General features: G+C 44.2%; 1 pseudogene; it reads left to right on the forward strand.

The window, feature by feature from the left end:
• Positions 1–3,248: 3,248 nt before the first annotated feature.
• On the forward strand, positions 3,249–10,328 carry LOC118080136 (large ribosomal subunit protein eL32-like; annotated as a pseudogene).
• The last annotated feature ends 2,559 nt before the right edge of the window (positions 10,329–12,887 follow it).

Consider the following 12,887-nt stretch of genomic DNA (forward strand, 5'->3'; position numbering starts at 1 on the left):
CTTAAGCATTTTAAAAAATCATCAAGCACAATATATATTCACCTGTCAGCTTCATGAAGTCACTCGTCAAATGAAGTCACTCATTCAAAGTAAGTAATTGTTTCTACTCTCAACTCATCAAGGACCAAATTAATGGCTCACCATCTCTCAGCTGGGAAGCACGAAGCCTCCACTTCTGAGAGATCCCCACCCTGCTCCTGCTTGCTCGCAAGTAGGAGTGGGATTGGCCAGCTCAGATGGGGAGCGCAAAGCCTCCACTCCACATCTGAGAGATCCCAGCCTCCTCTCTGGCTTGCACGCAAGTGGGAGCGGGAGCGGGTAGCTCAGCTGAGGAGTGCTTGGCTGTCTTCAGGTGGGGCAGAGGGTCTCAGATGCCGCTTCCGGGCTGCCTCCACCTTCCCAACCTCAGCAACTATTCAGCCTGCTGCCTTCATGGGGTTGCAGGGGATCTGATGCGGAGGCAGGGGCTCCTTTAAACTTCTCCCTTGAGGGGAGTGCAGCCGCGAGCCCCTCAGTGGAAAGTGTGATGGAGCCTACACCTCCCCAGCTGAGCAGCCCTGATCCAGCTCCTGTTCTGGTGCAAGTTTCAACACTGCCTAGCAGAGCAGCCTGATCCCACTCCTACTTGCCTGCAAGCAGGAGCAGGCTAGGGGGGTGGCGGTGGTGACATCCCTTGCCTTGCCCGCTCGCTTGCCGCCCCGGCCCAGCCTTCCCTCACTGCCTCTGGAGCAGAAGGAGGGGGTAGTTGCTGCTGTGGCTGCGGTGGCAGAGGGACCCAGCGCTGGAGGGTGGCAAGGGCCTGCTCGCTTGCCGCCCAGCCCGCCTTCCCTCACTCTGAAAACGGAAGTGTGGCAATCAAAATGGAAGTTATACTCGGAACAGAGCACATTCGGCTTCCGAAAAAAGTTCCAAAGCCGGAACACTCATTTCTGAGTTTGAAGTGTTCGTGTTCCAAGTAGTTTGAGAACTAAGCTGTTCAAAAACCGGGGTACCACTGCATTGTTCAACTCTCTCTCTCTCCACATGGATGCACCAACCTCCCCTTCTAGACTAAAACCTCAGTAAAGGTAAAGGTAAAAGGACCCCTGACCATTACCCCAACTCTGGGGTTGCAGCGCTCATCTCGCTTTACTGGCCGAGGGAGCTGGCGTACAGCTTCCGGGTCATGTGGCCAGCATCACTAAGCTGCTTCTGGCGAACCAGAGCAGCCCACGAAAATGCCATTTACCTTCCCGCCAGAGCGGTACCTATTTATCAACTTGCACTTTGACATGCTTTTGAACTGCTAGGTTGGCAGGAGCAGGGACCGAACAACGGGAGCTCACCCCATTGTGGGGATTTGAACCACCGACCTTCTGATCGGCAAGCCCTAGGCTCAGTGGTTTAACCCACAGCGCCACCTGCATCCCTCAGTATTCAGATTAAATTGCTGTGTTGGCACTTTGCAATAAATAGGTGGGTTTGGGGTTGCAATTTGGGCACTCGGCCTCTAAAAGGTTCGCCATCACTGTGATAGCATCTCACACTGCATGTGGGGGCTGAAGGGTAGATAGGGCTCTGCTTAAAAAGCAGAGACATCACCTTGCCGACAAAGGTCCGTATAGTTAAAGCTATGGTTTTCCCGGTAGTGATGTATGGAAGTGAGAGCTGGACCATAAAGAAGGCTGATCGCTGAAGAATTGATGCTTTTGAATTATGGTGCTGGAGGAGACTCTTGAGAGTCCCATGGCCTGCAAGAAGAAGAAGAAGAAGAAGAGTTTGGATTTGATATCAGGCTTTATCACTACCCGAAGGAGTCTCAAAGCAACTAACATTTTCCTTTCCCTTCCTCTCCCACAACAGACACCCTGTGAGGTGAGTGGGGCTGAGAGACTTCAGAGAAGTGTGACTAGCCCAAGGTCACCCAGCAGCTGCATGTGGAGGAGCGGAGACGTGAACCTTGTTCCCCAGATTAGGAGTCTACCGCTCTTAACCACTACACCACTACTACTAACAAGGAGAAATGAGGGCACAAGGAGAAGGGGACGACAAGAGGATGAGATGGTTGGACAGTGTTCTCGAAGCCACCAACATGAGTCTGACCAAACTGCGGGATGCAGTGGAAGACAGGAGTGCCTGGCGTGCTCTGGTCCATGGGGTCACGAAGAGTTGGACATGGACACGACTACGACCAAACAACAAATTTTTCACACAGAGCTCTATCCTCCTACATAAAGGTATGGCCGGGAAGAACATCTGGTGGCTTCCACCACAGCCCCTCAGGACCAGCCGCCTGAGGCAGTTGCCTCATTCTGCCTAACAGCAGGGCCGACCTTGAGCACACGTTCCTTTGTGTGCGCGAATTGCTCCACACAGCTAACATGAATAGAAAATTCTTGTGTGCCTAAGCAACTCTGGATGGAAGTGGCAATTACTCCACTATTAGGTACAAGAAGCTCGCTTTCCTCTTGACTGTCTGGTTGGATTCCTTCTGTGCCCAAAGGAGTCATTATCCAATGCCCTCGAGGGGTGGGGGGAACCCTTTTCCTTCATTCAGAGGGAAATATGCAAATACTTCCTCTTGCATGTCCTTTCCAACTGCCAGGGACTGGCTCTTTCTATTATTTAGGCAACATGTTTTCTAATAGACTGGAAAACTACAAGCAAAAATGGAACTCTTACCTTAAACAACAGAGTGCTTATAAAGCCTCTGCCCTAAGGAGCAGCTGCTACAGTAGCAGTAGACCCAAGCTGGTTTACAGGACATTTGCCTGATTTTAAATGATAGAATAATAGAATATCATCATTTGCTAATAAATCTGGCTGGTTTCCCCAGTCACTCTGGGCGGCTTCCAACAAGAGATTAAAAATGCATTAAAACATCAGACATTGAAACTTCCCTTTTGATAATTACTACCTTTCATGGGTGCATCCATAAATATTCAGGCCAGGGAGAATGGACTGTTTGGACGGTTGCAAGGGCTGGGTAGAGGTTTTATTATGGCTGTGCAAACATGCAGAGAAGATTGCAATAGAGCAAACAATAGATATTTCTAATGCAAATATTTTATTCGGAGTTCCTTTTATTGTGCTGGAAGCAGTCAGAATTGTCTTCCCGCTTGTAATCAAGTGGGTGGCAAACTACAGAAAATAGTTCTTGATAGACAGAAGAGTTGGGTAGGTGGGTAGAAAGAGAGAGAGAATGTATACATGGGTCATATAAACAGATAGACATAACTGCATTTCAGGTAAAAGTGCAATATTACAGGATGGTTCGATTGAACGGTGGCTGGAATTTGCTCCGCAATTCACCAAAGCTGAATTGTGTCTTCAACGACGGGGTGAGTTATCTCCTTTTTCCAGTTGTCACTCAACTTCCAAGACCTTTTCAGGAAAGATTTACAACAGGATCCAATCTGGACTTGGAATACGAATGCACATGTGTGTGGGAAATAGAAGGTATGGTTCTATATCAGCCGCAGGAGAACCCTGGAGAACCTGGCTGAGTAAAAATTAATCCTCATCAGAGGGGTGTTTAGGAGGTTTCCCTGAATCATCCCACTCTGGTAGTGGTGGCCAAGGTGCAACAGGCATCAGAGGAGATGGTAGAAAAGGGTCATCAGGCAGCGGTGGCTTAGGAGGACTGGATGGTCCAGGAAACAGTTGTGGTTTGTCAGGGCCTAAAGGTGTTGGTGGTTGTCCAGGATCAGGAGATGCAGGGGGGCCTTCTGGCCACGGCTTCCCAGGCACCAAAGGCCCCAGTGGTTGAGGACCTTCAGGCTTGGGTGGCCCCACAGGCCATGGTTTCTCTGGAACGGGAACCAAGGGATTGTCGGGTTTCGGCACAGGAGGGACTCCTCTTGATCCGGAAGGGCCAGGCCCTGGGCGACCTGAAGACATGGTGAGGCACCACAGGAGGGTGCAGAACTAGAGAATCCAGAAGGGGAGAAGGTGAAGATATTTTGCAACATCTAAGAGTATAAAATGCAGTGATAGAATCTAACACAAAGCGGTCATAAATTTAAGAGTTTAAAAAGAGTTTGTAGTACCATGTACTTTCCAGACAGACTGATCTCGAACCAATGCCCAATTTCCAATATACCAAGACTCAAACCTACAGGTGAAACTCGGAAAATTAGAATATAGACAAAAAATGCATTTATTTCAGTAATGCAACTTAAAAGGTGAAACGAATACGAAAGATGCATGACATGCAAAGCAAGATATGTCAAGCCTTTATTTGTTGTAATTGTAATTATTTGTCGTTAGGTGGGTCAATTATAAATTGAATGTAATTAATGAAATGTTATAGCGATGTTTATTTTTATTTTTGTATTATTGTAACTATTTGTTTTATTACTGTGGAATTTCCAAAAGAAAGCATTTGTAAAAATAAAAATAAAAATAAAAGAATAATACATTGCATTGCTGAAATAAATGCACTTTTCGACGATATTCTATTTTCCGAGTTTCACCTGTATCAATGGAGCCCTTTAATCCCCTTCCCTGGGGGATTTAGTCAAGTTGATGGACTATGCCAAAATGGCAAAACTAACTGAGAAGCTCAGGAACCAAGAAGACAAGAACTTTAAAAAATAGTGGGGAAAGTTTACAATGTATATACAAGATCATTGTAAGCAGGTTAAAACATTGGCAGGATTTAAACACACTTGTAATGTAACAGAATGTATGGATAATTTAGAGAGACTAAAAATCGGAGAAGTATTCATATGCAGTGGAAAACAGTATCAATAGGACTCATAGAAGGGATGGGGGGAAGTCATGAGATTCAGAGTAATCTCGATATTTGGATTTGGAATTGATTTTGTTATATGCATATATCCTTGAAAATCAAACAAAAACTTATTTCAAAAACGAAAAAGGAAGCCCTTTAATCCCACATTTTTGCAAGTAGGCAGTTATCCAAACAGCCATTGTACGCTCAGAAATGACCTCCCAGCAATTAAACTGTACATGCTAACATATTTCACTAGAAGTCACAGCAAGCCAATACGTTTGGAGGGGAAAAAATGAACTCTCTTCATCACTGTTAGAAACATTAATTGCTAAGATAAAATGTAGCCATGTATTTATTTCTTGTTATGCTCTTCCTTGTATTAATAACATAATATATTCTTTATCCTTGCTATTATTACTATTATTTTTTAAAAGATCTAAAAGCCATAAAAACTGCAAATAGAACTGCTCAAAGCTGTTCCACTGAATCATTTATATTATAGAAATTTAAATACCTTTACTGTCAGACACACTACAGCACCCCCAAGCCTACTCTGATACCTAAAGGCTGAGAGATGCTGTCTTTGGCTCCCTCAGGAGAGCAGCAGTCACTCCTCTGGGAAGCTCACGGCTTTGGTGCTTTGAAGGCTCTGCCTGGCTTATAAACCCTCAAGGACCAGATAAACCAGAGCAGTGGGAGTTACTCAAATAGCTCCATCTCCACCCACAGTGGAAGCAACTTTCCAGGCATCTTAACAAAGTCCACTGGGGGAGGGGGTGGCAGGAAACGTGTGTCAGCGTATATCGGGGAGTCACTCAGACCTGTACAGGGCATAGGATGCTGAGTCAGAGAAAAACCAGGTGAGCCAGGGCAATAATAGCCGCTGGGAAGAGATTTGTCAACAGGACACAGCTAGTGATAAGGAGTTAGACTAAGATGCTCAAACAGGAATCTCTGGAAACTTACTAGTAGAGAAGAGGAGGAGGAGGAGGAGGAGGAAGAAGAAGAAGAAGAAGAAGAAGAAGAAGAAGAAGAAGAAGAAGAAGAAGAAGAAGAAGAAGAAGAAGAAGAAGAAGAAGAAGAAGAAGAAGAAGAAGAAAGAGACCATAAGTTTTTTTATTAGGCATTTCAGATCAAGATATGCCAAAAGAGAAGAATAAACTTTTTATGTATGCTACAACTGCAGCTAGGATACTGCTCGCCCAAAGATGGAAAAGTGACAAAATGCCAACTAAAGAACAATGGCAAGAAAAGCTGGTAGAATATGCTGAAATGGCAAAGCTAACTGAAAGACTCAGAGACAAAGACAATAGAGTCTTTAAAAAGGACTGGGAACCATTTATGGTGTATCCACAGAGCCTAGGGCTTGCCGATCAGTAGGTCGGCGGTTCGAATCCCCGCGACAGGGTGAGCTCCCGTTGCTCGGTCCCAGCTCCTGCCTACCTAGCAGTTCAAAAGCACGTCAAAGTGCAAGTAAATGAACAGGTGCCGCTCCGGCAGGAAGGTAAACGGTGTTTCCGTGCGCTGCTCTGGTTCACCAGAAGCGGCTTAGTCATGCTGCCCACATGACCTGGAAGCTGTACGCCGGCTCCCTCAGCCAGTAAAGCGAGATGAGCGCCGCAACCCCAGAGTCATCCGTGACTGGACCTAATGGTCAGGGCTCCCTTTACCTTTACAGAAGCAATGTAGAGAAATGAACTCACTAGCAGGGTTTGAATAAACACTTACAATTAATAAAATAAATACAGTCAAACCTCAATTTATGTCTACCTCTGTTTGCGACTGCTTCAGCGAGCGACCGCTGCGGACCCGGAAGTGTTTACATCCGGATTCCGCGGCTTTGGATGCGCAGACGCGATCTGTGCAGCTCACGCATGCGCAGAAGCACTCTATCGGCGCTTCACGCACGCGCAGAAGCGTGCCTTTGGCGAGCGACCACCTCCGCGGAATGGATTGCAGTCGCAAACCGAGGTACCACTGTATAGAAATTACATAGATGATGTTAAAACAAGAAGAGAATAACAATATTGATATAAATAATTGAAAATGAAGATATAATAAGTAAGCAGGGGAAGTTAATATGTAAAAAAAAAACAGAAATGGAAGTTGAGGGAAGTTGGGGGGTTGGGGTTGGAGAATTGTATTTCTTCTTTGTTATTTGATATGTATAATGAAAAAATTGGAAAACTCAATGAAAAACAGAAGAAGAAGAAGAAGAAGAAGAAGAAGAAGAAGAAGAAGAAGAAGAAGAAGAAGAAGAAGAAGAAGAAGAAGAAGAAGAAGAACCGTAGGTTCTCTTCCCAAGGAGCTTACAGTTAAGAGCTGCCCCTGCCCCTGGCCCAAAACAGAACTGGAAGTAGACCTGGAATTTCCAGAGAAACTAATTTGATAAGATTAGTGAAGCAGTGAAATATTGGGGGGAGGGAGGGGAAGAAGAAGAAGAGTTTGGATTTGATATCCCGCTTTATCACTACCCTAAGGAGTCTCAAAATGGCTAACATTCTCCTTTCCCTTCCTCCCCCACAACAAACACTCTGTGAGGTGAGTGAGGCTGAGAGATTTCAGAGAAGTGTGACTAGCCCAAGGTCACCCAGCAGCTGCATGTGGAGGAGCAGGGAAGCGAACCTGGTTCACGAGATTACGAGTCCACTGCTCTTAACCACCACACCACACTGGCTTGATGTGTCTCAAAAGTGGCGAGTGTCAAATTTTCAATCTGGAAGCAAATGTTAAAGTTCCGCCCCTGTAAGCCGCCATTAGAGGTGTAGAGGGGTCATAGAAGGATTTTGCTAAGAGACTGATGAGATCATGTCATCGTCATGTCCAAAGCACTTTGGGGGGGGGGGGGCTGGTGTGCAACACTGGGCGTAAGCTAGTGAGGCTGTGAAAGGGGAAAACCCTGGTGATTCTTGCTGATTCATGTACGGCGTATTATGGCTCAGAATGGGGTTGCCCTAGCCAAACGCCTGCCAAGATGGGCTCTGCAACACCTAATGAGACAAACTAGATTGTGAGTATTTGCATGGCAAATTCGTCAGCTTCGCTGTCAACATCATGCAGTTGACTAAGCAGATTGCTCCCAAAGTCCACATTATTATGTCTCAGTCTCTTAATCCAAAGCCAATTTACCCAACGGGGCTCATATCTAATTAAGCTTGCTTAGGTTGCATTGCACGGCCACTTTTATTCTTAAGGTTTACATTTTCATTTATATTAATGTCTGATGATTGCAATGAGGATTACAAAGCGGAGGAAATGCGTTTGTAATGCAAGTGGGCATCCCAGCCAATTCAGTTTTTTTTTTATCTTCGACTTACAGAGCAATTGAAGCAAGAATGACTTTAAGCCTCACAAGTGAGAAACTTCACAGCAGCTTTGGGGCAGAGGTTTGTAATTCTTGCTAATGAAATGCATTTCCCTTGCCCCTGAATGTCTGAAGAGTGTGAAGAAAACAGGGCTGGGCCAAGTTACCCATACGACTTTTAGAAGACATTTGAAGGCAGCCCTCTACAGGGAAGGTTTTAATGTTAAATGTTTTGTTATGTTTTTATATATGCTGGAAGACGCCCATAGTGGCTGGGGCAACCCAGTCAGATGAGCAGGGTGCAAATAAATAAAATTGTTGTTGCTGTTGTTTAGGGAAGCTTTTAATGTTTAATACATTATTGTACAGTGGTACCTCGGTTTACAAACACAATTGGTTCCGGAAGCCTGTCCTTAACATGAAGCAGACTTAAGCTGAAGCGAACTTTCCCATTGAAAGTAATGGAAACTGGATTAATCTGTTCCAGACGGGTCCGTGGAGTACTCAACCTGAAGTGTACTTAAACCAAGGTATGAGTGTAATTGGTTCCGGAAATCTGTACTTAACCTGAAGCGAACTTTCCCATTGAAAGTAATGGAAAGTGGATTAATCCATTCCAGACAGGTTTGCGGAGTACTTAAACTGAAAAGACTCAAACCGAGGCGTACTTAAACCGAGGTACGACTGTATTTTAATATTTCTGTTGGAAGCCACCCAGAATGGCTAGGGGAACCCAGCCGGATGGGTGGGGTATAAATAATAAATTGTTGTTGTTGTTGTTACTGTTATGCAACTTGAGGTGAAGGAGTTTCCTTATGCCACATTTATTTATTTATTTATATTTTTGAATAACAATCTTTATTGGTTTTCAAAATGTACATTACATAAATAAAAACAAAACAATATGTAACATTAATGGATAAATAAAACTTCAATACATAGTATATATTCATTGTCTGAGTCTTTACTTACCTCCCACCTCCCCTCTCAATACTATCTCTCCCACAACATCTCAGCCTTCACTATACTGTGCGATAAATTTTCTATTTTCATCTACACACTATAAATTTTTTTGTTTGTTGGTAATTTTGGTCCACCTTGATTCTTTCTTAAACTTCAATTTCATTTCTTTTCTTCTCTTCTCTTTTCTTTTCCCTCTTTTCTGTCTCTCATTTATTTGGGCCTTTAGTATTCTGGAAAGAGATTGGGCTTTTCCACCTGGCACTTAATATATTCTATAAACAATTTCCAATTTTTTCCACTTTCTTCTTTCTTTAGCCCTTTAACTTCCTCATATTTTATTGCCATATTATAATACATCGATAATTTGGTTTGCCAATCCTCCTTATTCGGTATCTTTTGGGACTTCCAATCCTTCGCTATTAATAATCTGGCAGCTGCTGTGGCATAACTCACTAAACATCTGTCTTTTGGTTTAATATCTTCTCCCAACATACCTTATATCACATTTATATACTGCTTGATTATCACAAAAATCTCAAAGCAGTTCCCAAAAAGATTATCAGTTAAAAGAACAGTTAAAAACAACAACATTCAAAAACAATTAATGAAAAATACATACAAACACATGGCAGCTTCCACAAGCTCAGATAGGTTTGCCTAGACTAAATTGCTTTTAGCAGGTGGGGAAAGAGTAATAATAATAATAATAATAATAATAATAATAATAATAATAATTTTATTATTTATACCCCGCCCATCTGGCTGGGTTCCCCCAGCCACTCTGAGTGGCTTACAGCATATATAAAACATAATGCCTGAAATCAATAGGCAGGGAGTTCCACTTCCTCTCTGTGCTCTCTACCTGCGTGGGTGCTGGCCCTCAGACCTCTCACCAAGCCTAAAATAATCAAGAAGAGGATCAAGTTGTTCATCTGCCATCAGTCTGATCACTATGATTCAGCGTAACTGGCACAAGCTCGCAGGTATTGACAACAGAGTCTGCAAAAGGTTCCAGGGTCAAATCTTGAGGCCCGACATTGAGCATGGCAGTAATAAGAAGACAAAGCACATGTTGCCTTCAGGATTCAGGAAATTCTTTGTCCACAGTCTCAACGAGCTGGAGGTGCCGAGGGTGAGCGACAAGTCCTACGGCGCAGAGATTGCTCACAATGTTTCATCCAAGAATTGGAAAGTCATTGTTGAAAGGGCAGCTCAGCTTGCTATCAAACTTACCCAGCCAACTGCCAGACTTCACAGTGAGGAGAATGAATAAAGAGTTGCTCTTGCACAACTGTATTTATTGAAATGTCAAAAAGTTAAAAAAATTAATAATAGGGAGTTCCCAAGTATGGGTGCTGCAACACTAAAAATAAATAAATCCCTATTTAATAAGGATAAAAATGTCCTGTCTCTTGCTGGTTCCACATGCAGAAACCAACTGGAGTGGAATCCTGTCAGTTTGCATTTCTTAGCAGAGAAAGTATTAATCGGGTGTGTAGAGATCTTTCCTGTCCGGCTTTTTGTGCTCTATAGCTCCTTACTCCGCCTTACGACTAGCAGAAAGAGAATCTATCAGGCATAATAAGCAAATATATAACATCTGTTTGCGCATAATTCGGAACGCCTTGTCACAGGCAACTGAAAATGTGGGGAAGAGCGAGTCTTTGTGTTGTGTATGCATCATCACCTCTGTTTATAGCCTCAGATAAGATATGGTTCACATATTTTCAGGCTTCCCTGTGAAAACCGCAAATGCTCTTTTGCTTTCTGAAATCTCACATTCCTGGGCTCACCCCACCCTGGACTCGCTGCCAGATGTTCTCAAGAGTTTGACTTGATGACAACAATGCAGGCTGTGAGATCCCTGCTCCGTTGATGTGAGTGAGTGTACGCCTCCAGGTATGGGCCTATACTTTTCAGGTACATAACTGCCGGAAATGCGCCATGTCTGTCTTTCTGGTATAAGTCAATTGCTTTCTTAGAATCATCTTCTCTGTCTCCTCTTTTGCCTACTAGAGATGCTGAGAGGCTGGTTCTATGACAGTCAGTTTTCCTTGTTTACATATAAGCCACCTTGGTAGAAGAATGCTCTTGTCCAGTATGTCTTGTCCTTACATTTGGCAGAACGCCTGGACATTTGATGAGGATGAGAATGTTCTGGCGTAAGATCAGGTTTCTTAGGAAATAGGCTGTGGGTCACAGTGGACTGTAAAATGTCTTGTGCCGTTTCAGCCTAAAACGCCTATAAAGGTAAAGGTAAAGGGACCCCTGACCATTAGGTCCAGTCGTGACCGACTCTGGGGTTGCAGTGCTCATCTCGCATTATTGGCCGAGGGAGCCAGCGTATAGCTTCCAGGTCATGTGGCCAGCATGACAAAGACGCTTCTGGCAAACCAGAGCAGCACATGGAAACGCCATTTACCTTCCCGCTGTAGCGGTTCCTATTTATCTACTTGCACTTTGACGTGATTTTGAACTGCTAGGTTGGCAGGAGCTGGGACCAAGCAACGGGAGCTCACCCCGTCACAGGGATTCGAACCGCCGACCTTCTGATCAGCAAGCCCTAGGCTCAGTGGTTTAACCCACAGCGCCACCTGGGTCCCATAAGGCGCCTATAGATCCCCTTATATAATGTATCGAATACCCATTTCAGTGAAATTGTATTGCTAATTGTTGTCTCTTTTTATGTTTGCCAATGATTGACTGTAACTGTATTTGGAATGAGAATGCACCTATGTTGGAAACCATCTGGCTTCTCTCTGTGGTGGCTGAACGCAGGCGTGAGCTCACACAGAGGGGTTTTTTGGAGGTTTGCCTCATAAGATGCTGAATGTAAGAATCTGGGACAGGATGCTAGAATCTGGGATAAAAGTACATCTTTTCGCAACTTACTGGGTCACTGTAACCCCGGATGTGCCTTATACGGATGTTGTAATCCCGGATGCCCCAAATTTGGTTTAGGGGTGACTTAATCTAGGATGGGGTAATAATGTTTCCGAGTACGTTTCCGAGCACCACCATCATTCTGCCCGGAACTGAGGTCCGGCACCGAGGGCCGTCTGGCAGTTCCCTCGTTGCGAGAAGCCAAGTTGCAGGGAACTAGGCAGAGGGCCTTCTCGGTGGTGGCACCTGCCCTGTGGAACGCCCTCCCAACAGATGTCAAAGAGGAAAACAACTACCAGACTTTTAGAAGACATCTGAAGGCAGCCCTGTTCAGGGAGGCTTTTAATGTTTAACAGATTACTGTGTTTTATTTTTCTGTTGGAAGCCGCCCAGAGTGGCTGGGGAAACCCAGCCAGATGGGCGGGGTATAAATAATAATTTATTATTATTATTATTATTATTATTATTATTATTATTATTATGTTGTTGTTGTTCATAAATGGTAAACAGAATGGGCCTTGCCCACGTTCATTGGTAGCTCTTTGTTCTAAACTGGCCAACCTGATTGGATGTTTTATGCTGTTGGGACTGGCCCTAGAGTATAAAGGTCAAAGGGAAATTGTGTTCGGGGCCAGCTTTTTGGGATCCCAACTTGCTGTGTCATATTGCTATTTTGTTTGTTGCAAGCCTGCAAAAAATAATTTTTTCTACTTTCCTATTCTCCACATCTCTGAGTCCTAATTCCTTCGCAGCAGCCTGACATTTTTAGGCCCGAGCTTACACCGTAAGATCACTGAAGGCGGCGAACCAAAGCTAACAATGAATCATCTGATTATTTGGGCTATGAGTGTTGATTGTGCTGCAATAAAAGATTGGAGGAAGGTTTTCGTTTGCTTAGTGATGTCAGCGATTAGGCTGTTGAATATACACTTTTTGCCAATGCTCAAAACTGTGCATGTGCTCTCCTTTCCTGTGCTCAGTTCAAGGCGCTGCTTACTTTTATTTCATTGATTTGTAAAT

Source organism: Zootoca vivipara, chromosome 2 (genome assembly GCF_963506605.1).
Source record: "Zootoca vivipara chromosome 2, rZooViv1.1, whole genome shotgun sequence".
NCBI lineage: Eukaryota > Metazoa > Chordata > Lepidosauria > Squamata > Lacertidae > Zootoca > Zootoca vivipara.